The sequence below is a fragment of the Vigna umbellata genome, chromosome 11 (genome assembly GCF_029865625.1).
Source record: "Vigna umbellata cultivar VRB3 chromosome 11, Vumbellata_1.0, whole genome shotgun sequence".
Lineage (NCBI taxonomy): Eukaryota > Viridiplantae > Streptophyta > Magnoliopsida > Fabales > Fabaceae > Vigna > Vigna umbellata.
This window is the reverse complement of record NC_142175.1, coordinates 10,200,947-10,227,256: the sequence shown is the minus strand read 5'-3', so window position 1 is coordinate 10,227,256 and position 26,310 is coordinate 10,200,947. Positions and strand designations below refer to the sequence as shown.

The following is a 26,310-nucleotide window of genomic DNA, read 5'->3' as shown; positions in this document are numbered from 1 at the left end:
CATAACTCGAGCATTCACATGACATGTTCACAAGTCCTAATTCTTTAGAGACAAATTTTAAATCTCTATGTGAAAAATACTAAAGCCTTATTTATTTTAACACAAGATTTGCATTAAGAAAATGTGTTGAGAATGACCAAAAGGTTATAGTTTGTGTTTAGAACCAAACCTCTAAGTTGCTCTATCCTTATTTAAGTTTTAAAGCATTTTTCAATGTTTAGATAATACAGAATACCATAGATAATGATTCATGCACTTGAAGTATAAGGAAATGACACGAGTCATGAAAGAAATTTACATTGCATAAGAGAAATTACATCAAGTTTATAGATATATTACATCCAACCCCATTGAATAAGGGAGTCAATTGCTCCAATGCCTTTGAAGCCCAAAAATGATAAAAGGAAGTGGAATGGATGAAGATGAATAAGGTTCTTGAGCTATGGATACGCTTATGCCCTTCTCTGGTCACTAGATGAGTTTCTTCTCCCATAAACTCCTCTATATTGTCAAGACTCGAACTTTTAAACAACTCCTTTAAAACAATTTTTTATTGGGCAAGCATAACCTCCCGCGAGATAAGAGGTTGCTTTTGTGTCATAATCTTCTTGTTGGGCGAGTAAGTTGTTGTTTGTTAGGTGAAAATGAGACTTGTTGGGCAATCTGAGATAATTCTCATTAGGCAAGAGATATCCTAGTTAATCTTCCACTTTTTTGCAAAATAATTCAATAAAAAAGATAATTACATCTATCTTAAAAAGAAATGCTTAAATAACACATCTTTTCGTGAAATTAACACAAAATGCATGATACAAAGACAAATAAAGAGTTCAAACAAACATAAAAAATAAGTAGTTATTACACTTATAAACTCTCCCAAACTTGTACTTTTTCATGTTCTCATGAAAAGTAAGTTTGAAGAAGAATCTAAAGTTAACTTGATCAAAATAAACAAAAAAAAACATATGATTTTCCAACATGACTTCCTTGCAAAAAAGCATAGAGAATTTGCACTTACATTCCCATAGTTCAAGATAATATGGTGTGGTGCTTGTGTCAATTCATGACCTTAACCCCAACATGAAATTTGACAACTAGGGAATTGAATCATGAAAGTTCAATATGAAATATATTGAGTTATATATATTTATAGTTTTTAAACTTAAATGTGAAATTAAATTTTTTTCGTGTCACATGCTTACATTTTGGTCTTAAAATTTAAAAATAAATAGATAACGTAATTAAATTAGAAATACTATATCTATTTCTAAAATTTGATGACTAAACTATATTAAAATTTGAAATAATTTCAATTTTACGTTAGGAATTAAAAACATATTTAATTTTTTATTTAATTTTTTAGTTAGTGAATAAGTTTTAAAAAAAATTAAAAGCAAAATAACATTCAATATTTTTTTATTCTCTACATTTGAGTAATTGTTTTTATTTAAATACTTCTTCAATCCAAATTTTCGTCAAAATATTTTAAATCAGTCTCTCCATTTTTTTAATCTTAATTAAATTTTAATTTTTAAAAGTTTGACGCAGTTTTGTTCTAATTGCATTAAATTTTTAAAAATTAAAACCTAATTAATACTAAAAAGAATTAGAAAAATAATTTAAAATATTTTTACACAAATGAATATTTAAACCTTTATTTTACTTTTATTTCATTCTCTCTGTTCTCCACCTACCTTTCTATGTATTGACTCAAGCAACTTTGTCTTTTAGTTTCCTCTTTCAAATTTACCATCTCTTTGCCACTTTTCGGAAGATGCTTCCTGTATTCAACAATGCATCATTTTTATTCTGACAACTTGATGGACCAACCTTATGACTCTCCGATATTGTCATATAGTTAAAGGCTTTCCAAAATATTCATTATATAATATATTATTAATACAAATTGTTTATTTTATCACTCTATTATAATTTGTTCCATAAATTTTACGTATTTTTCTTCCTCCTATTATTATTTTATGGCATACAGTTTTATTTTAAGGATGATTTTGAAAAAGATTACAATTAAAAAAGGAAAAATTAATGCTATTAATGAAATTAACAAATTTTTCGATAACTATAAATTAGTGTGTATATATATATAAATTAACGAAAAATGAAATAAAAATAAAAATATAGTTAATATAACGTTGAACTTATTTTAATATTTAAAGGGTACCAATATTGTAAGATAAGGACTGGTCCAGTGGCCACAACAAAAGCGTTTTGTTTCCTGCACCCACATGAATTCTAAGTCTACTATCATAATTTTAAATGACCGCTTTATTCTTTATAAATGAGACTTCTGAATTATTTGTTTCAGAAATTTTTCATAAGAAGCTTTCCGGAAATTGTAAAACATGAGTTTTTGAAACACAGAAAATGTCACAACGAACTTTTCAAATATGATAAGTTCTCCAGAAAACTTTTTAGAACAGCTTTTGTTCTTTCTCCTCTCAAGAGTGCATTGACGATGTAGTAAAAAGATAGGTATTTTAGTATTTCAATGCTAGCGGTACAACCATTAACCTTCTTACAAATCATGAATTCCATGGGGATGACCCACTTGAGATGGTAGGCCTAAGTCACCTTCTCCTTGTGTCCCTTGTATGTTCACGAACCACTTGCAATAACAATATATTTCCAAGTGTTTTCTATATTTGTGAATATCCAAGGATACCATCAAATATTTTAATATTTTATTTTTAAAATTTTAAATAAAATTATCTAAAAATATATTTAAAATATAAAATTAAATAAAAGATTAATTTTAAATATCTTTTATGCTTTTTTTATAATTTTAATGGAGATAATCTGGGGTTTATAAGATAATTTTAGATAATCTGGAGAAAACTTTTTAGAACAGTTTTTGTTCTTTCTCCTCTCAAGAGTGCATTGACGATGTAGTAAAAAGATAGGTATTTTAGTATTTCAATGCTAGCGTTACAACCATTAACCTTCTTACAAATCATGAATTCCATGGGGATGACCCACTTGAGATGGCAGGCCTAAGTCACCTTTTCCTTGTGTCCCTTGTATGTTCACGAACCACTTGCAATAACAATATATTTCTAAGTGTTTTCTATATTTGTGAATATCCAAAGATACCATCAAATATTTTAATATTTTATTTTTAAAATTTTAAATAAAATTATCTAAAAATATATTTAAAATATAAAATTAAATAAAAGATTAATTTTAAATATCTTTTATGCTATTTTTATAATTTTAATGGAGATAATCTGGGGTTTATAAGATAATTTTAGATAATCTGGAGAAAACTTTTTAGAACAATTTTTGTTCTTTCTCCTCTCAAGAGTGCATTGACGATGTAGTAAAAAGATAGGTATTTTAGTATTTCAATGCTAGGCTAACAAGTTTTCAAGCTGATAAAATAAATCCGGCAGGAAAGGAGGAAATAAAATGGCAATCTCTGAGTCTGTGTGAGACCTTATATTATAATAGCCAGTTCCATTGGGCCTCCCCCTACATCTAATCCAGTGGAAGTTGTCGTTCCCGGGCCAGTAGCTTTGAAAGCCTAAAAGAAGGATTCTATTTCGGGTCCATCAAATACAAACGCAAGCTAAGGAAGTTTGAAAGCTATAGTCTCGATATGATTTCTATTTTTTAAGTGAATGGGGCCTTTCTACTTATATGATAATCTAAGTCAAGCGAAATATTCCCAACCAACCTTCACTCAGTCAGTCGTAAGGCTGTATCTGAACTACAGTGGCTTCAATCCGAGTCCGGGTCCCGGGCTGGCTGCATCGGAGATGGGTGGAAGCAATGGATCGAGTGTATTGATTCCATTTCTTCTCGTCCATCGAATTGGGGATCCTATCTCCTAGTCTTGATCTACCCGGTCCCCTCGGAATTAGATGGAGATGGAAGCAGGAGCGGAGAACCCCAGCTGGAAGGTCTTTGTCGCCAAGGGGTTCACTCTGAAAGAGGACATCGACTACACTGAGACCTTCTCCCCGCTTTCTATTCCTTCCCGGCGCAAGTTATACAGAAGGGTGGCTTATACCAGCTAACGAAAACTTCCCCGCTAAAGAATTGCATCACACAGGTGAAAGGCGATCCTTAATAGCCTCAGGAGATTTTCGATGACTTAGCACTACCAAAAGGAAAGGAAGGTGCCAAGCCTGATTGCAGCACGAGTAAGGGCTTATCTTGCCCATTTCCAAATAGTCTGCTTTGAATTGAATGATCATTTCACTCTTCGAAGGTGAGCGAAGTACTTCGATCGGAGCTGCATCCCTACTCACCTGGTCCATGCACATCGCTCTCTCCAGGAGGTTGGCCGCCTATCCTAGATCTTCCCATTTTCAAGAGGATCCCGGGCTCAATCTGGTTTAGTATCAAGGTGATTCTGTTTCTGTATAGGATAGGCTAGGCTCAAACATGATTTGAAGATCCTAGCTACGCCATACGTTCAATACAAAATCTGGAAAGCTGCGGGGATGACAAAAAGAGGGCGCTTTCCTGTGTTGCACTGAAAAAAAAGAAACCTAAGAGAAGACGCTCTTCTCTTAGGTTTCTTCCTCCCGCGCCCCCTAACTACTGAAGCGCCCGGCCCGCGTTAGAAGGGAAGATTAGCAAAGCGAGAAAAGACAGAGGTAGGGGGAGCAGCATCTTATTCTCTTCGCGAGAACTTCCGGATCGGAGAAGCATTCGGAACGGGCTCCGCGTTGTCCGCTATTCTATTCCATATCATGGCAGCAATCCCGGGAATGGGCATCCATTATCAGATGTCTAGGCACAAAAAGAGAGATATGCCAGAAAGACAGGATACAGGTACTCTACGGGAGAAGGGATTGGATTTGGCACGCTGAAACCCTAAGTCCCCCGTTCCCTTTCTTATGATAAAAGAGATTGTTGAGTCCAATTGTGGGTGGAGAAGGCGTCTATGCTTGAAACTGATCCTTAAGATTGGAATCGTTTAGCGTCTATCTATTCCGTGTATTCTTGTGAGGAGAAGCCCCCTTTCCCTGCTTTCAGATCCGGACGCGGCTGTTGCTCCGCGGCGATACGGACTCGACCCGCTCCTACCCACCCCGGGGCACCATAGCATCTCGGGAAGAAGGGGGGACATACTGGACGTAACCACTCCCTTGGGGGCGGCTGTGCCGCCCTGCCTTTCGATCGATACACAGTTGAGTAGGCCGATCACGAACGCTACAGGTGTGGGAGCGATCCTGGTCAGGGAAGGCTAAGACGGCGCCTCGCATATGGGTAGCAAGAGGGCGCTTATGCCCCGACGGTGGGGCCTTATGGGGAAGGGCCCAGCCCAATAGGGACAGCACACCCCCCACTTCAAGCGCACCTCTGTATCGACTGAATCACTCTAAGAGTCTAGTCGGTGGAACCGGTGAACCACGCGAGCTGGTTAGATGCGTGGGGCAGAGGGCTCGTAGTACCCCCTTTTATTTTATTTGATTGATCCAGCCTTTTCTTCGCTTCGGTAGTGAATTACCTACAAAAGAGGCAGGCCTGCACGCCCTATTTGATTGAGACTACGAACTAAAGCAGGTGATCACTCTAAATAGCGTAAGTCAATAGAGTTTTTGGTGGATCCCCAACCCCTCTTTGAAATTCGAAGTAGATCAAAAGTATGCTTATGAATACGAAAGTAGATTTAGCGATATATGGCCATAAATAGGGAAAGAACCATACTCGCTCGAACTTTTACCATTGTAACAGTAGCTGCACGGAGTACGGTAGAATTCCCCGGTACGGTCATTCGGGAAGTCCCTCCGAGGACGACTCCCATGCAATTCTTGCGAGAGCTGGAGAAGCGTCTACGGGTAAAGCACCGTATCCATATAACTGTTTGCCACCTACGCTCCGCCATCCATTCCAAGTTTAGGAACCTAGGGAATAGTCTCCCGATCAAACAGCTGACGAAGGGGATGAGCGAAACAGGGAGTCTACTGGACGGGGTTCCACTAGCGGAGACTCTTGGAACAGCTGGAGTAAGAAGTCCCCAAGTCAGCGTATTATGGGGGACCGTCCAGCACATCTGGCAAGGATCAAGGGGGATCTCGTTGTTGCATAGCTCAGGTCGGAGCAACGCGCCATCGGACGTTCAAGAGGCAGTCGCACGATCGGGCATGAGTGTCCGGAAGTTGTCATTGTATACTCCCGCGGGTCGGAAGGCGGCGGGGGAAGGAGGAGGACACTGGGCGGGATCTATCAGCAGCGAATTCCCCATACTCTTTCTCCTGGCTGGCTCTCCTGTCCCCCAGCAACTCCCACAAAGGCTGAAGAAGACTCCTATCCTCCCCTTCTCAATAGGGCCTTCAGCTAGACTGAACTGACTGTAACTCGCTCAATCGGGCGCATTACCCAATGCTCCCTTCTTGAGCTAGACATTCAACGGCTTCAGAGCTACTGAATGATGAATCTCCGGAAAATGAGCTTAGGAAAGCTAGCCTGCTGACACCTCTCTTTTCTTTGAATGAAAGCATGCCCCGCGGGAAAATAGCAAAAAGAAGCTCTTGCTCTTCTGACCACAAGAATGAATTTTTCCTAGGGTCTTTGACCACTTCAAAGCCGTACCCGGCTTCTTGAAAAGACGTCGATAGACAATAGACCAAGGAGCGAAAGCCACTCAGTTGATTGCTAAATCTCTAGTTCGTGAGAAGGATTTCCTGCTTGAATTGATAGAGGAATAAGACAAGGTATAGCCTTATCTTTTTTGTAATAGGAATGGAGTCTCTTTCAAGGAAACTCAAGCAGGAAGCCAGAACGAATCCAAACTGAGGTTTGATGCTTTTGAATTCATTGTATTAATTCCACTTCCTACTCGCAGTATGCTCTTTATGATCTCGACTCATGATTCAATTACTGATGCTATCATCCATCCTCCTTCCTTCCCATGGATCAAGCATTCAATTAGGAATTCTCTTCCTATCCACTCTCCTTCTCCTATTGGGATATTATTCGTCATTCTTCTATTTGTTGTAGATGAGCGCATGTCAGTCTACTTTTTAAGCATCCTTCGTAGCTCTCTCTTTTCTTCCCACGCATCATATAAGTAAGTCAGCCATATCTAAGGAGCTCTTAAACCCAAGCTAAGTAAACTTAGCTTAGCTCGAATTGGAGCAAAGCGTGAGCGGGCGCGGAGAAGGAAACGCCAAACACTTCGGCCTAAGCCTAACGGGAATGAGCAACAACGAAGTTCCTTTGCAGGTTTTTTCGGACGTTTTCTAGGATCAGAAGGAAGCGCTATAATGACCACTACGTGCGTTTCATTCTCTTCGATCTTATCTTTGATTGCTTTTTATGAAGTCGCACCGGGAGCTAGTGCTTGCTATCTAAGAGGAAGGCTAGCTTCTCGAACCAGACCAGAATCTTTTAAGCTCTATGGGCAGACTTACTATAGGTACACAGAAAGACCAAGCTAAGCCAATCTCACGTCGAAACAGGGAAATTCTAGCCCTTGAAAGCAGCCCACTTCGGAGTCTCTCACAGGAGAAGGACTGACCTTTTATCTAATTCCTATCGAGAAGACTAAGTCAGGGCGAGCTCTTACTTAGAGAGAGTTAGTTGGGTAGCTCACACTCATCAATGTCATCAGCTTAAAATGATGGCTTTGGCGAAGCCGATGCTAACTTGGCTGACACTGACACCGAGAGGAAAAGGCTTCTTGATGGCATTCCCGGCCTACGAGGTTCTGAACTAAACTCTGGGAATTGATAGATAGCAATAAGTTCCGCCGTCACACTATCTGGTTCAGGAAGTTCTCTAGCTTGATTTGAGCTCATTGGCTCACCAAGAGTCATTCCTTTATCGATGGGCAATCAAAGATGTGAGGCTGCAGAGGGGAAGAAAAAAGGATCAATTGAGAATAGAAGCTTTACGTCACCGGTTCGTTAGTAAACTGGGACACGTTTAGCATAGGTAAAGGTCGGTGAGAAAGTTATGATTTGAGGCCTGAATTCCACCAAGCACAACTCCGGCAGGGGAAGCTGTAGCTTATGGCTTTCTTTGGTCTTCTTAATTTAGTAAGTTTCTTTCTTATTTCTTCCGTCTAGGGAAAGCCAGCCCTTTTCCACTATACGAAAGGAACGAAAGCTTAAAGCAGCTGTGGTAAGGAATTGGATTGAGAAGCTCCGCCCAGTAGTGCGTTTGATGCGATCAAATCTTGACTATATGATTGTTCGGTTCGCATTCCTCTTTCATTTCTACAATTCCAATCGAATCCCTAACAGAAAGAATGAAATGTTGGACCTGCATTGGTATCACTCACATACGTCACTATGACTATGGGTAGGAGATCCCGATCCCGGAAATGCCATTCATTACTATGATATCTCCTATTCCCAAAACTTGTCCGGGCAAAGAACAAGGGCTGACGGTTCGCCTTGAGTTGAAAACTGCTTCACTAGGCCGGTCAGATTAGAGATCGAAGAGCTTTTATAACTCGAGAACTAGAAAGCGAAGAGGAAATCTGACTTCTAGCTTAGAAGCAGATCCAAGCACTTATTGATCCAATCAGTCAAGTCAATAGTTCAAACCAAACATAACAAAAGGGAAAATAGACTTATGAATCGACTTCTTTCCTTTCTGAAAGACGAAAAACAGACCCGACCGGATCCATTTTTGGTGTGAACTAAAACCGAACCTATCAATTCAAGAATATAAGAACCAGACGAGTCTTGCTATTGAATTGATAGCCTTTCAAAGAAAAACGGAGGTCCGAAGAAGACTAATCTAATCCAATTCGTGTTTGTGGCTTGGACCCCTGAATTGTTTCCTATTAATCCTGATTAAATCCGTGAAGTTTGAACCTTGTTTTAGAAGCTTTCTTTGACGTGGTATACTGAACACCAACCCAATCTCGATGTTTGAAAGATGTTCTGTTCACATACTCGTTTTCACACATAGGAACAGATAGGCAGGAAAAACGACCCTTTCTAGACTAGAAAGAAGGAGCCTTCTTATTTATATACATGAGAAACTAGTCCAAGAACCTCCTCAGCTTCACTCAGAACGACTAACTGGGTCGATGCCTACTCCTCCTTCCTCTTAATCTAATCGACTCATCCTTCCGAGGAGATTGCTAAAGAGTAGCTTCCTCTTCTGCTTCTTATCGCGGGTTGGTTGGCTTTCTTTCAAAAGCAAAGCCTATCCCTTTCGCTCCTAAACCTCAATGTCACAAGGAATTGAGTTGTGATCCGCTTCTTCCGTTAATTCCTCGTAAATGAAGTTGTCAGCCGAAGACTATCCCGATGGTCAAGCGGCTGAACTCGTTCTAGTGCTGGCTTCTTTATTTCCCCATCCATATCGGTCAATTGGTCCGTTCTGTTAATAAGTCTGATCTTGATCTTTTTCATTGCTAGCGGTACAACCATTAACCTTCTTACAAATCATGAATTCCATGGGGATGACCCACTTGAGATGGTAGGCCTAAGTCACCTTCTCCTTGTGTCCCTTGTATGTTCACGAACCACTTGCAATAACAATATATTTCCAAGTGTTTTCTATATTTGTGAATATCCAAAGATACCATCAAATATTTTAATATTTTATTTTTAAAATTTTAAATAAAATTATCTAAAAATATATTTAAAATATAAAATTAAATAAAAGATTAATTTTAAATATCTTTTATGCTTTTTTTATAATTTTAATGGAGATAATCTGGGGTTTATAAGATAATTTTAGATAATCTGGAGAAAACTTTTTAGAACAGTTTTTGTTCTTTCTCCTCTCAAGAGTGCATTGACGATGTAGTAAAAAGATAGGTATTTTAATATTTCAATGCTAGCGGTACAACCATTAACCTTCTTACAAATCATGAATTCCATGGGGATGACCCACTTGAGATGGTAGGCCTAAGTCACCTTCTCCTTGTGTCCCTTGTATGTTCACGAACCACTTGCAATAACAATATATTTCCAAGTGTTTTCTATATTTGTGAATATCCAAAGATATCATCAAATATTTTAATATTTTATTTTTAAAATTTTAAATAAAATTATCTAAAAATATATTTAAAATATAAAATTAAATAAAAGATTAATTTTAAATATCTTTTATGCTTTTTTATAATTTTAATGGAGATAATCTGGGGTTTATAAGATATATGGAGCTGGAGGAAGAGAAGAGGGCGTTGTAGGAAGAAAAGGCCTTCGAGGGCTTGGGAATAGTCAATAATAATGTCCACCATGGGCCTGTGTTTAATTATTTTAAGTTTTCTCATTAAAGAAATAAAATTAAATCTTAAACATTTGTCATTTTCCTTTTATTCTTCATGTAATTTACTACAATAAATAAATATTGATATTTAATTTACGTATAATAACTTATTTTATTTCATGTTTATATGTTACAAACTTGTAAATTTATGGTTTATTTTATTTTTTAATAAAATTATGTAAAAACTTGCTTATAAAAAAAAATTGAGTTTCACTCAGTGGTATGACTCTTAGAATTATGATATTCCATTTTTAATTTTATTTTATTTATTATTTAATTATTGTAATAGTTTTTTTTCAATACTGTTTGACTCTGCTTGAATCACAGCTCAACCATTAATCCTTATGTTTTTACTACTTCAATGTCTGATTTGGTTTTTAATATAGCCATAAACTCTTTCATTATTTCTTAATTATTCCAAAAGGTTAGGATGTAGCACTAATAGTAGTAATTACGTGATTTAAATGAAGAAAATATGAGAGGAACAAATAATATAATGTGAAATTGCAAGTTGGCATTGAATATTTGATGGCAATGCTCTAGGTAGGACAAACCAAATCTCAAAGCAACTAAGTCAACAAGAACAAGATGTTCAAGGTTTTAGATGGAATACATAATGATGGTGGTATAAGGTGGAGGTTGTCATGGTTTTGGCTGTTTGAATGGTGATGGAAGGTGTGTTTGGTGGTTTTTTAAGAGTGGTTGGGTCAACTCTTGAAGGAAGGTGGCTAGAGAAGGCCGCTTGAGTTGCTCTAGTCTAGGATGACCTTAGAAGAGTAGTATAACACAAAAATGACAGCATAACTTTACTCTAAATCAAAGGTAATTACATGATGGATAAGACCTCTATTTATAGGCTAAGGTGTCTCAAAATGAGCTGAAACTTTAACCTAAAAGAGCCACCTTGGTTGGCTTGGAGAACAAGGAGAAATCCTCTCTGATAGGAGGAGACAAGTGGCAAAAATCCTCTAAAATGAGAGAGTGACAAGTGGCCACTACCTATGGAAAAACTCTTCATTCCTAGAGTGACACATGATCGCTAACTAGGAGGAAAACTCTCTAATGGGAAGCTTCCACATGTCTAGGACGAAATTCTTCTCTCCTGTTCTCCAAGCTTAACCAAAATGATGACTCCTTGGTCAACACACCCATTTTGGATATCCAAGCATAGTCAACTTTGGGCATTGGCCCTTTGTTAACTTGTTTTGTCAAAATCCTATTATACTTGGCTTAAAGGAAGTTACTCCCTCCACCACCACACATTACTCTCTACACCTCTCTATTCATCTTTTGTCCCTATAAAATATTGAAGGTTTAAACCCTCGGTTATTCCTCATATTTGTTAATAAATCTCAAGTAAGTCATTATTTTTAAACTGTCAAAATTGAGTCCATACACTCATAAAATTGAGCTAATTTTGTTCTCTCCGTTTTTATAAACAGCATTAAGAGATGCTTCTCTGTAATTTTTTTTTTAAATGACCGTGGTATTGTAATTTAAATCGAATGGGTCATGTGTTATTCCACGTGGAAAAGTAAATTCAGACTACACTGCTTCTTCCTCAACTGCACACCCCGACGAGCCACCTTCCCGCTTGACAACGAGCCGCTACTGTGAGTGGAAGAATCTGACAATCTGACCCGTCGGAGGAGTACAAAGCGTTCATCCAAGACAGGTTTTTCAGATTTTATATTGTGTCTGTATCTCTCTTTTTTTCCCTTTTGCAGCGAGACCAAGCTTTTACTAACACAAAAAATAGAGGAAAAGAATGTGAAACTTGAAATCCAGAAATTGCGTCTTTCGTCAAAAGATTCAATCAGACACTGTTCATGTGTACTAATCAATCTATTTCCATGTCCTTCTCTTTCGCATATATAACAGTTTTTTCAGTTTAATTTTCATTCCACGTAAACGTTAAAATAAATATATTAATTAATCATAAATAATATATATTTTTCTATTTTTTCTGCACAATAGTGTTTTCAGATTCTATTATAATAAACGGATCCGAAGAAGATGCATTGCGGTGGTGCGTTTGAAAGCGCCACCGGCTTCTTCTCTGTCTCCGCCGTCAATTTCTTCAACGACTTCACCGGCTTAGAATGTTGGGGGTGCATGAGCAGTTTGCAGTGCTGTGGAAATTTGTGGCCTAAGGCACGCTATCCTTCGATGACGGCGGTGGAAGCGGGAAAGACAGTTGCAGAATTAAAAGGATCAGAGAGCAAAGTGGTTTTGTTCGGCGATATGGGAATGACGTGTGCTGTGTGCGCCGGATCGGTTGAGAAAACCATCAAACGCTTACTTGGAATCCGAGAGGCCATTGTTGATGTCTTGAATCATAAAGCTCAGGTTTTTTACTTTCCCTCAGTGGTTAACGTGAGTATCAATCTCTCTCCATACACTTTATTTCAACATTTTCATCATTGCTTGCTTTGCTTTTCCCACTTTAACTACTTCGTTCACCTTTTCAATACATTCATGTCTCTCCATACACGAATTCTGAGTTTTGTAAAAAATCACAAAAACTTTATATGCAGCACAAACTTTATACTGAAAAAGGTAGAAGCTTTAGATTGCAATGTTTGTGTGGTTCGGTCATCGAAGCTGACATGAGAGTGTAGGGTGCTGAGAAAGTTGCAGAGAAAAGTAAGAGAGTGAGAGAAAGTTAATGGGTGAGATCTTGCAATTTCGATAAATGGGTATCTGTACATGTTCACTCTCATAAGATTTAGTTTCTTGTGCTTCATTTATTTTTAGATCTTCAAATTACTTTGATTGTTCATTTCATAATTTCTTCTCTCTAATAAAAATGACAACTTTAAACCCTTTTCGCTGTCATAATCCTTGTTACTTTCCTCGGTATCATTGTTTTCTATGTTCTTGCAGGATACATGTCTCACGGGTGATTTGATACACAATAAGAATGATGGGTCGGTCTGCATTTTCTAGAACCGGGACTTTCCCGCATGAGAATTTAGGTCAGAATGATTGGGAACGTTTGCTTCTATTTTTTGTTATTGGGGTTTTGGTTTTCACGATTATGGCTGAACTTAACTTGAGATCCTCCATTTCACCCTTCAACCAAGATCACCACATTCCTCACTTCCCCTCTACGGCAATAAAGAACACTAAGAGCCGAGGAGTGATTTCCATGTCATAATCCTTTAATTTAAATAAAAATTTCATGTAATCAAATAATCCACATCAGCATAAACACGTCATCACAATTTAACACCGTCAAAAAAAACTTAACGGAAAGGGTTTAATTGGCTCAATTTACAAGTATATGAACCTAATTTTGACAGTTTAAAAAACGAGAACCCACTTGAGATTCACCAACAAATATGATTACTAACAAAGGGTTTAAACCAATATTTAATTTGTGATGGTTAAAACCTATTTACCTTAAACAAATATTGATATCCGTAAAACACTTAGACGAATCTCGAAATTCGTCGACCGATATCGACATCTGTTGAAGGATAAACGGATATTGACATCCGTAGAATTTTCATTTATACGGTCTCTGTCGGCCAATGGAAACTTACCATCAGAAACAACAAGACATTGTTTACTATTGTAGTTGTATAACATTGGGTTTTCAGTAAGTGATTGCACTTGTGTGGTCGAATGTGATTCCTCAATTTCTCTGTTAGTTTGATTAAATTCTTCGAGAAACTGACCCAACAGTGAATGTTGTATATGGCCAGAAGGTTTGTCTACTCCACTGTCTATATAATCTTTGGTGTTTGAAATGAAATCTTCACATACTTTAGAAAATATATTATGATCAACCACGTCATCATGATTTGTCTCCATACTCTTCTACTCACATAACATTTCTTCAGCTTTAGAATATGTACTTTTGGTAGTTTGTGGTCAATGTTTCCCGTGACATCACCGTGACATCATCATGACATGATGCTGAATAGAAGCATCCCTAGAAGAACCATCATCTCGAAGCTCCAACTCAAAAATGGTACAACAATTATTAGTTGATACATGAATCTAAATCTTCTTTCACCATTGGGAATAGTTGAGCTATAAAGTGGAGATTTTCTCCATCATATGAAAGGTTAGCTTTCCACAAAAACATTTCTTACCTTAGTATCACAAGCTATAGTTTACCGCCTATCTCCACGAGGGGATTTTGATTCAACTTCTATATGCAAAAAAAGACCATAATTCAACAAAAAAAACCAAAAAATAATTATTATATAAGGATCAACGTTTAAAGACCAAAAAAAAAAACATCTTAACATTTCTTCAGCTTTAGAATATGTACTTTTGGTAGTTTGTGGTCAATGTTTCCCGTGACATCACCGTGACATGATGCTGAATAGAAGCATCCCTAGAAGAACCATCATCTCGAAGCTGCAACTCAAAAATGGTACAACAATTATTAGTTGATACATGAATCTAAATCTGCTTTCACCATTGGGAATAGTTGAGCTATAAAGTGGAGATTTTCTCCATCATCTGAAAGGTTAGCTTTCCACAAAAACATTTCTTACCTTAGTATCACAAGCTATAGTTTACCGCCTATCTCCACGAGGGGATTTTGATTTAACTTCTATATGCAAAAAAAGACCATAATTCAACAAAAAAAAACCAAAAAATAATTATTATATAAGGATCAACGTTTAAAGACCAAAAAAAAAACATCTTAAGAATTGAAAGCAGAAAAACAACACCAAATTGGCATGAAACACCACGATATGCAAAAAGCTGTCGTTAAGAAGATGCACGTGCAGTCGTTAAATCTAAGTCATCCGTTCAGCAGAATCGGTTGCAGTAAACCATTCAACAGAAAATGGGAAATTGGGGAAAGAGGAGGAGGAGAATAAGAGAGAAAGAAAGAAAGTAAGAGTGTGGGGTGGGGTGCGACTGAGTGATAGGGTTTTAAGATAAAGTTAAAAAAGGTAAAGGATAAAAGTAAAAAAGGGTATTTTTGAAATTAAAAAAAAATTGGGGAGGTGCCGAGAGCCGTGGGTGGTGGTGAAGGAAGTAACATTCTGGCCTAAAATACAAGGCCCAATTGAAATCCTATACTACTAGGCCCATAATACAAAGCCAAAATAAAATCTAGACTACTTGGCCCAAAATACAAAGCCCAAATAAAATCTAGACTACTTAGCCCAAAATTATTCTTACTCTATTAAATCTTCATTATGGCTTAATATGGCCCAAGAGAAAGAGTCTAGGCCCATCTTCCATAAATGTCTTTAACTCTTCATGCATGTGCTAGGTCATGACAAGGGGTATGCCATCATCCCCTCCTTCTTGAAAAGGATTTACCCTCAAATCTTCAACATGGGCTAAAGTCAACTTCCTTTTCTTCATAATCTTCAATTCTTCCTTAATTTTCCATCAAGATCAAATACCCATTTTATAACACAAGTTAGAACAAGTGTTATAATAGTGAGTATGTGAAGGATTTAGCTTCCAATGAGGATACACCATAAATCAAATTGTTGAGATTGTTGATAGGGGGAACACTACTATAGCTGAACCTACAATCTCAGAGCTTCTGGTTTTTGATGATGAAAACATAATTAATAACATATGTGTTGTTTAAGTGTTACATGTTCTATTGCTTACATGCTATATGTTTTAATCATTGTGTAAATCTGTTTAAAGCATTTAGAACATGATTGTGTTGATACATTGCATTTCACTATGCTATATAATTGATTTTATTGGTGAATGCATGTCTGATATTTTATAGAAGGAAAACCACAATCACTTATGTTGAACTTTTAATTGTGTGGCAAACCAACAATTTTAAGTCGACTTCATTATGGGATGAGTCATTAAAACTCGTGGCTTTGCACAAACCATTTTCAAAGTGTGCTGTAAGATTTTCAAAGTGAAATTTTTTCAAAACTTTGTTTAACTATGTTATATTGTCGATTACATGCAACCTGCATTTGACTAAGTCTGTTACAGTTTTGAAATTCTGTTAATGCTTGTATTAAATGTTACAACGACTATATTTTTAATATGTTGACCAAACATTAAATGAGATTCGACTGCATTAATTATACATTCAATTAGCTGCATTGATTGCTGCTAACTGCTTTAACTGAATTGTGATATTCGATTGCATTAGTAGCTTAGTTGATTAAAATGCATCTGAATTGAGAAAATCTATAAATAGACGCGATTTTGAATTCTGTAAGAACTTTTGTGAATCTAACAGTTTGTGATATCCTTTGCAGAAAGTGCATTCTTACAAAAAGAGAGAAAGAGCTCCAAGAAACATGAAGTGACCATGGTGATCATCTACTTGTGGATTCTTGAAGAGCAAGTTAACTGCAAGTACAAAGGCTGATCATTTCTACACATTGGTTGTAATTGAGAGATTAGAGGCTACAATCTTGTGAAGATTGGATTGAGGTTCCCTGTTATGATTACAGGAAGAAGAACGTGTTGCGTTCTTGACTTTGAGGGTGGCTCAAAGGGTGTGGACTACAGGAGAGGGGATTCTTGCTGCTAGTCTATCTGTATACTGCCTATATTTTGATTAGAGGGTTAGAGATGTGTTTTATATTTTTGACGTGAGGTCGCTATAAAAGCCTTGTTGTAAAAACCTTGATCATTATAGTGCATTGGCTTCCTGTAGTTGGAAGGACCCTGAATGTACGCTTGGGAGAACCAGTATAAAAACTCAACGTTTGATCTTTCTATCCCGACACTCTTTTATTCAGTCGACTTCTTACTGTACTTAATCGATTTAATTTTCGCTGCATAAACAAATCTTTTTCCTTGCATTTCAAGAAAGCTTTTAAAGGCATCCACTTTGCGAAAAAGATTTAAAGAAAACATTGTTTTTACATTTCACCAATTCACCCCGCTCTTGGTGTGAGAAATTAAACCATTCTATTTTCAACACAAATGAATGATTAAGGTCTTGGAAAGTAGGAGCATTTTTCTTGAAAGTTTTATTTCCCACACAATGATGCTTTGAGTTTCTTCTTGCCATGCTTCTAGAGGAAGATAGCAAGGAGACCTTTACACTTTTACTCAAGCTTTTGGCCCTTAAAATCATAATTTTATTGTTGGGGGCATTCTTGAGAGTTATGCATCATGCTTTGACACTTAGAACAAAAGGTGTCTTTTATTTTCCTTTTTCCTTCTTCCTTTTGTCTTTCTTTTTCTATTTTCTTTGTTATTTGTGCTTGATCCTTTTCCACTTGAGAAGGTGTGAGAGGATGAAGTACAAACTTCTTTTTATTATGACTGATGGTTATTTCATTGGTGTGACCATTATGTAGAGATTCTCTATCAAAAAGTGAAGGCCTTCCCAATAAAATGTGACAAGCATCCATAGGTACTATATCACATAGGTCACTATCTTCATAATTCTCTATGGATAGCTTGACAATCACTTGTTGATTAACTTCCAATTCCTTGTCCTCATTGATCCATTGAAGTTTATAAGATTGAGGATGAGGAAAAGTAGCTAATCCAATCTTGTTAACCAACCTAGTGCTACAACAACTTGAGCATGAGCCATTATCCACAACAAGGGAACATGTTTTGTCTAAGATTTTACATATAGTATGGAAGATGTTATCTTTTTGTGTGTGCTCTTGTGAACTAGGTTGATTATGAAGAACCCTTCTTATCATAAGAAGTTCTCCCTCACAAGGATGGACATCCTCACTTGGGCTTTCTTCTTGTTTCTTTGCACCACTTTTCTCACTCTCACTTTCCTCATCTTGGCTACTATATAAATCAATACCCCTTAAGATCATGTTCTTTTTTGTTAGCAAAATGAAGTTAAAGTTTTGATGATGTCCAAATCAAGTCAAGAGAAATCAAAATTCAAGAAGATCTTTTGAAGACTTGTATTGTTATAAAAAGATTTTGTAATAATTGTAATTTAATGTATAGGACTTAGGTTCTTAGTACTTTTGATTCCATGTACTTTCATATTTCAAAATTGATGTTCAGAGTAAAAAACGCACTGTATTAATCGATTAAACCTAGTGTTAATCGATTATTCCTGATTAGAGCTAAAAACTCAAACTACTTCTGTAATAATCGATTAAAATTTAGCTAATCAATTAACAAGTAGATTAATCGATTAAAGGTGACCGTCATAATTTTCTAGTCGTTTAAATAGCCATTGTACTCATGTTAATTGATTAACAAGTATATTAATCGATTAAAAACATTAAATGGCTGGAAACGAAGAATGAAAGAGTCTCTGCTTGAGTTTATAAATAGGCTCTCATTTTCCTTCAACAATAACTCTTCCCTTATTCTCTAGAACTCAGAAACTCTTGAGAATTGTGTGATCTTGTTCAGATAAAGAAACTCTTATCTTTGGAGCTATTGAAGTGCTACTACGGTGATAAAGGAATAACTGATTCATCCTTGGTGCGTCTGAGGAAGTGATTGGAAGAGAAAGTCATCCTTCGTGAAGTATTCGAAGGAAGTGTTTCATCCTGTTAAAAATAGAATGGCTCAATTTCTCACACCAAGAGAGGGAGGGGGGGGGGGGGTGAATTGGTGAAATGTAAAAAACAAAATCTTTTAAAACCTTTTTCACAAAAATGATGCCTTTATACTTTTCTTAAATTTCAAGGTAAAAGAGTTCCAATGGAGCGGAAACTTAGTCGAATGAATGCAGAATATAATCGATTTAATAAAGATAGCAAGGATGAGAAAATTCAAACACTATATTTTTATACTGGTTCGGACAAGCCTACATCCAGTGTCCTTCCAACCACAAGAAGCCAATGCACTATAATGATCAAGGGTTTTACAACAAGGCTTTTATAGTGTCCACACGTCAAAAATATAAAACACCTCTCTAACCCTCTAATCAAAATATAGGCAGTACACAACAAGACCAGCAACAAGAATCCCCTCTCCTACTGTATAAACCCTTTGAGACACTCTCAAAGTCAAGAACGCCACACACTCTTCTTCCTGTAATCACAACAGAAACCTCAAACCAATCTTCAAAAGATTGCAGAATCTGATCGCTCAATGACACCCAAAGTGCAAGTTGATCAACCTTTGAAAACCACAACAGTCTTGCTCTTCAAGAAATCAGAAGTAGTTGATCGCCACGGTCACTCTTATTTCTTAGAGCTATTCTTTTCTTTCTATAAGATCACAACTTTCTATTGGAACAATCGATACCGATTTTGCGCAGCGGAAATATTAAAACAGAGTTCGATAAAGATTGTTAAAAGCAAAGAGCTTGTTCGGTCACTTGAAAAATGGTTCCTTTAATTTTCTCTTAAACGTTTTATTAAACTGTTGATGAGTAGAAAATACAAAGAGTGCAGGGAGTAGAAAAATCACACAAATGATTTTTATCCTGGTTTGAATCAAAAGATTCTACATCCAGTCGTTAATCACTATGAAGAGTGATTAACCTTTTCACTAAAAATAGTTTTACAGTTACAATGCAGTGATTGACAATAACAGTAACAAAAAGACCTTCCTTCGATGAACAAACCGGAAGGAAACAACTCTGCCAACTTGAAAAGAACCGCTCCGACCTTTGACACACAAAGCGCGAGCTTCTCCTGTTCACAAGACTTGACAATAGCAATGAACAATGTTCTGCCTTCAGTTGTGTTTAGCCTTCATCTGATTGTAGTCGTTCGGTCTGCATCTGCGTTCGGTTGTTGACTGATAGTGACCGTTCAGTCTTCATCTGTGTTCGACTCTAGTCCTGACTGATTGGTCTTCGTCATGTCTTACGTGCTCTCCGTCATGCCCTCCACTGCTCGGTCATAACTTTACCGCTCGGTCCTAAGTTCTTGGTCATGACTGCTCGTGTCTTGACAATTTGGTCTTGGTCATGAAGTCTACCGTTTGGTGCTTACCACTCGGTCATTACTGACGATAGTTGTCCAAAAATGCTTTTAAACTTAATACTGCAAGAGTCTTCATATTATTCACTTTGTAGCATCATCAAAATCATTATCTTTTAAGACATCAATGCTCCTCATTGGTAACACTTTCTGCAAAAGATATGAAAATGTTAGAATCACAAAAGTTCTTACAGAAATCAAATGTGCGTCAATTTGTTGTGTAACACATATCAGACGCATTTTAATCGATTTAGCTACTAACGCATTCGAATACAACAATTATGTTATAATAGTTAGCAACAATCACGATAATTAATTGAATGCGCAATTAATGCAGTCGACTATCATTTAATGCTTAGTCAACACAATTAAAAATATGACCGTTAGACATTTATGTCAAGCATTAACAAAATTTCAAAACAATAACAGACTTAATCGAATACAACACGCATGCAATCGACTAAGTAACAATGTTAAGCATAGTTTTGAAAAACTTTCTGTTTGAAAAAATCTCATAGCACACTTGAAAATAGTTTGTGCAAAGACACGAGTTTTAATCGATTCATCCCATAATGAAATCGACTTAAATCTGTTATTTTGCCACACATTTAAAGTTCAACATAAGTGCTTGTGGTTTTCCTTTTCAACATCATATGTCATGCATTCACATATAAAAACACATATGTAACATAGTGATATGCAATGAACAACACAAACATGCTCTCATATATGCTTAAACAGATTTAACACATTGATCAAAAGCATATAACATGTAAATATAGAACATGTAACTCAGAGTATACATGTATTATTAATTATGTGTTGTCATAATAGAAAACACAAATATCACTGAGATTGTGGGTTAAGCTGAACCTTTGCTCCCCCTATCAACAATCTCAACACATCCTTTGTGAAGACTCAAAGGAGGTGCAGGTTCATCTCTTGTGGTATCAAGAGAGGTGTTTTCTAAACTTTTACAAATTGTTTCTTTGTGAATGTAATTTGTAATTGTTTTTTGAGAAGTGAACTGTTTATCTTGTTTTGAGGTAAGCGACTGGACATAGGATTGACAAGATCCGAACCAGGATAAAATCATCTTTGCAAATTTCTCTCAACCTTAGTCTTTTTATTTATCATTATTATTTGCTTAGTAAGTTAAATTGAGCAGAAATTTTAAAAGACACACGTTCTTATTAAAAACCAATTCACCCCTTCTTGGTTTTTTATCCCACGCTAACCATTCCGCTACGACCACTCTAACATTTTTGTTGGGGCATTGTGATGCAATGTGACCTATACCAAGACACTTGAAACACTTAATTTCACTAGTGTGAGTGTGAGATGATGTTCCTACCGTTGGGCTCTCTTTTTCTTTCTCTTCTCTCTTCTTCCTCCCTATATTCCTAGAGGGTTCTTCTTCTACCACTTGCTTACCCTCCCTCTTGTAGTCTTTCTTAACATTAGAGTTAGAGTGGAAAGCTTTCAAACCTTTTCTTAAGAGTTGTTGCTATACCTTAATGCAAACTTGTACCAAGTCATTTAAGTCTTGGTAGGGCAACAATTCCACTCTATCCCTAATCTCAAGATTAAGAGCACTTAGAAACCTAGAGATGGTGGTCTCTTCTTCCTCCCTAATTCCCACCCTCAACATGTAGAGCTCCATCTTTTGCCTATAGCTCTCAATTCTCATGTCTCTTTGTTGGAGCCTTTAGGCTTTGTCCATTAGCTCCCTATGATAGTATAAGGGAATGTGCCTTCTTCTCATGGCATTCCAATAGGTGACTTGGGCAAAATTAGAGATTCTTCTCTCTCGCACAAAGGAGGTCCACCAATACATGGCATTCCCTTGGAAACTCAAAGAGGCTAATGTGACCTTTCTCTCCTCACTCACTTGATGACACTCAAAGAGTTGTTCAACTTTCATCTCTCAATCTAAGTACGCCTCAACATCTTCTTTACCATGGAAATGGGGGAGGTCTACTCTAACCTCTCTTGGAGTGTTCTCTTTATCATGAATTCTTTGTGGGTGAGGTTGATAGTATTCGTTTGCAAGCCTACTATCTACCTCATGGTGTGCGAGTTGAGTTGGAGTTTTAGAACTCATCCTTATATGACTCCTACTTCTCTTTATTTCCTCTTGGGCTTTTTGTTGTTTCTCATTAAGGACTCTAAGTTCTTCTTCCAGCTTAGCAAGATACCCTTCTCTTTCAATTCTTTCTTTTTCTTTGAGAAGAGTTTCTTGCCTTTGCCAAATTTTAAGTGACTTTAGCTCTTTTGATAAATTTTTCAAAGTGGGTTTTACATCCTCACTAAAGTCACTTCCAATTTCAAAGGAATCAGTCTTAGACATCCTTAAAGGTTTTCAAAAATATGCAATGCAACAAACAAATACTTAAATTTCAAAGAAAGTTCCTTAAGAGACTTAAGGAGGCAAAAGCACCCAAGTTCACTTCTAGGAAAGGGAGGTGAATCACAATGGATTTCTTAAATACCAAACCTTTCCTAGACAAAGTTTACCTTAGGCACTCTTGAACCAAATTTCTCAAAGGGAACTAAAGTTGACACACACTAAGCTATCACAATTAAAGAAAGAAAATAAACTAGTTATGTAGCCTAATGATTGAGTTAGAAGAACTTTGGTTCCTCCAATCAATCAACTAAAAACAAAATTTACTAAGAAATAAATGTTCTTGTTAGGAGATGGGATTGAGCACCAAAGACTCCCCTAAGACACCTAACAAGGCCGTGAGTTACAGGAGAAAAAAAAGAAAGAAAGATTACAAAGTTAAAAATTACAACCAAATCAAAGCTACCTCCCAAGGTGTTTCTCTCCTTTCTTTTTGGCTACCACTCTAGAATTCAATCTCCCTTTGCGTCTCCACCACCTAGAAGGATACCTCTAAGATATTGGATTACCTCATAAAGAGAACCTAAACGACACAAAGTAACCAAAATCGAAATTGTCCAAGAAGAAACAAGGGGTAAAAGCAATAAAAAGGTCAAAAAACAAGAAAGGCTTTGTAAAAGGAATTTAATTACGACAAAACTAAGAAATCCAAGAAGACAAGAAAGAAATTAAAGGTTAAGAAAGAAAGGATAACACTCAAAAGAAATCTTAATGAAAGGTCTTAGAATAGATTCAGAAAACAAAAGTTACTAGAAGAAAAGTGGGTGATTCTTGTCTTTTGGCAACTTTGAACAAATGAGGCACTAAGGCCACTCTTTTAACATCATAGCCAAGACTTTTAGCCACTGGAAAGTGAAGATAAAAACCCAAAACAGTGAGCAAAACACGTTCCAAAACAAATTGCACAAAAACAGTTGTAGTTGTCTAAGCACACAATAATTTTCAGCATTTTTCTAGGGTCTCTTTAGTACTCTTTTGAGACCTTTTGCTTAAAAGCTTTTATGACTTCTTTTTCCACTCTTTTAAGGTGCAAAATAAGACCACCACACACTTGGAACATAGGTGATTTATGGGTTTTAAAAGCCACAAAGACAAGAAACACAAAATAGAAGAGAATCCTACTACAATCAAAATGGAGTTGAAAAATAGAAACGTCAATAGGGAATTGTTTTTAAGAGCTTGTCAATGATCTAATGAAAGTTATTAATGATGACAAATTTATGAGCACCGAAAAACGGCGCCAAAAACTTGTTTAACCCTCGGCAAGTGTGACCGAATCGTATCAAGTAATAAACTCGGTAAGACCAAGTATCGTTCTCCCAAAGGACTGATGGCCTAGTTAGTTATATGATTTGTTGATTATTTAAGACTTGTGAATAAATTCTTGAGGTTTCAAATGCAAAAGACAATAAGTAAACATGTATGCATGAGTTTTGATCAATGGAAAAGATGAACACAAAAACTTGAACGAATTAGATGGATGAGTATGTTGTTGGGGTAATCAATTTCATCTTATCCACTTTCATATACTTTTAGGAATTCATCATTCTTTTCATCAATGTTAATACCACTCTCTAAATCACCTTGCAAGAAGGCCTATCCTTAATTACGAGTTCATACAATTCCTAGCATCCCTAATAATTAATTTTGAAGCACAAAAGCTTAAAGGCAACCAACCCTCATATTCCTATGTCTAGGCAATATGCTATTGGGAGAATTTCCCCGGATCTAGATTTCCCCGTACGTTCCCATATCGACAAAATCAATAATCATAACATCGAATGAGTTAAACAATGCATGCTTTGAGCAAAGAGGAAAATTCTTAACTAATGATGAAAGAAAGCATGTATCTCAAATAAGATGTTTAAACACAAATTCCGTATATGAGAGTTTCACAAGATTACATTGATTCCCCAACAACAATACAAGGTTTAGTTCACCATATTCATGGTGAAACTAGATGAACAATAATGAAAGAATGAAAGATAGAACCCTAGAAAGATGAGTAGGTAGCCTGAGCATCCAAGATCTTCCTCCAAGGGGTGGAAAAGTGAGTGTTTGCTTCGTCTCAGCCAAAGATACAAACCCTAGGAAGTCCTAAAGCTTATATACTATTCGTAATATTACAGTAAAGTGGGCCTAAGCCCAAAAGACCACCGCTCAGCGGTACTTGCGCGTAGTCAATTTTCCCCTCAACTGCATTTTCACCCCTCAGCGGAGCCAACGGGTGTTCCTGAGTGCCGCTCAGCGGTAAACTGCCGTTGAGCGGTACTTGCGACTTCTCCTTTTGCACTTTTTGAGTTCTTTTCTGATTCCATCTCTATCCTTCTTCACTTCTTTCACCAAATTCACCTTAAAACTTGCATAAAACACTGAAATCAAGCATAAACCTAAGTGTTAAAGGTTGCTTTTGGTATCAATTTTAAGCATGAAAATAACAGTTTTTCAACTGTTATCTATTAACCCAAAACATAAGACCCTCAAATGGTTGTATATGGTGCAGTTTTTCAATATATATATATATATATATATATATATATATATATATATATTTGATGATTTTTCAAAGGTTAAACATGGAAATAAAGACATGTAAAAGACTAAACATGACTCTAGACAACATGGATGGATTCAAAAATTAAAATGACACAAAAATAAAGCATATAAGACTAAACAAAATAGCAAGGAATGACTCAAAAAGCAAAAGCACAAAACAGTAGCCAAAACTACCAAAATAGAACTTGAAAAACGCTAATGACAACATTCTGGCAGCTTTGACCTTTGCTGAGTATTTTACTTATAACTTTCTCGACAAAACTCCAAATGAAATGATTTTTTTTTGTTTGAAACTAGACTCAAAGGGCTTTCATTTGAGTATTTTTACGTATTTTTTGGAGAACTTGGCTAAATGCAGTTTAAGTTTCAAAATTATCATAGTGTATTGCAAGAAAGAAATGATAGATGGAGAAAAAAACACAACAAGACAAGTAAGGAAAGCATTAAATAACAAGGAAATAACAAAGGATCAAAACCAAGAAACTTAGCTCTTTGAAGAACCAAGGCTCTTGATACTAAATGATGGCAAACCTCTAGCTAGGACAAGCCAAGTCTAGAAGCAACCAAGTTAACAAGAAGAAGATGCTCAAGGTTTTAGATGGAATGCAGAGTGATGGTGGTATAAGGTGGAAGGTGTGTTTGGTGGTTCTCTAAGAGAGGTCGGGCCAACTCTTGGAGGAAGGTGTCTAGAGGAGGCCACTTGGGTTGCTTTAGCCTAGGGTGACCTTAAAAGAGTAGTATGACACAAAAATGGCAGCATAACTTCACTCTAAATCAAAGGTGATTACATGATGGAGAGCACCTCTATTTATAGGCTAAGGCGTCTCAAAATGGGCTGAAACTTTAACCTAAAAGAGCCACCTTGGTTCACTACAGGGAAAACATACATTACCTGCGATACATTACTGAGGGAGTAAAGGCCCTTAGTAAATGCAATTTACCGAAGGACATGTGGCTGTCGATACATTGGTTGTTCATTAAACCCCCAAACTTGGGTTTCCCTCCCCCTATTTTCATTCTTCAAGCCAAATAGCCCTTCCCTTTCAGAAATCAAGCCAGAGAACCCTCGCCCAGGGATTCCCCCAAATTGGTTGCTTCGAACCATAGCGAAAGGTTTCATTCACGGACGCTGTCTCCCTCGTTCGCGCAGGCAGTTGCAAACTCCCCCTCTTTGGTAGCACTTCGTTCTGTCGTTGCAGAGGCTGACCATGGTGAGCTCATTCGCACAGAGGCGCTTCGTTTGAGGGTTTGTTCGAGGCTAAATGTTTCCATTAGTCTGGGCTATTAGCAGAGTGTCCA

General features: G+C 36.7%; 1 pseudogene; it reads right to left on the bottom strand.

Annotated features, from left to right (window-relative positions):
• Positions 1 to 17,261: 17,261 nt before the first annotated feature.
• Positions 17,262 to 22,398, bottom strand: LOC148190952 (uncharacterized; annotated as a pseudogene).
• Between the last annotated feature and the right edge of the window lie 3,912 nt (positions 22,399 to 26,310).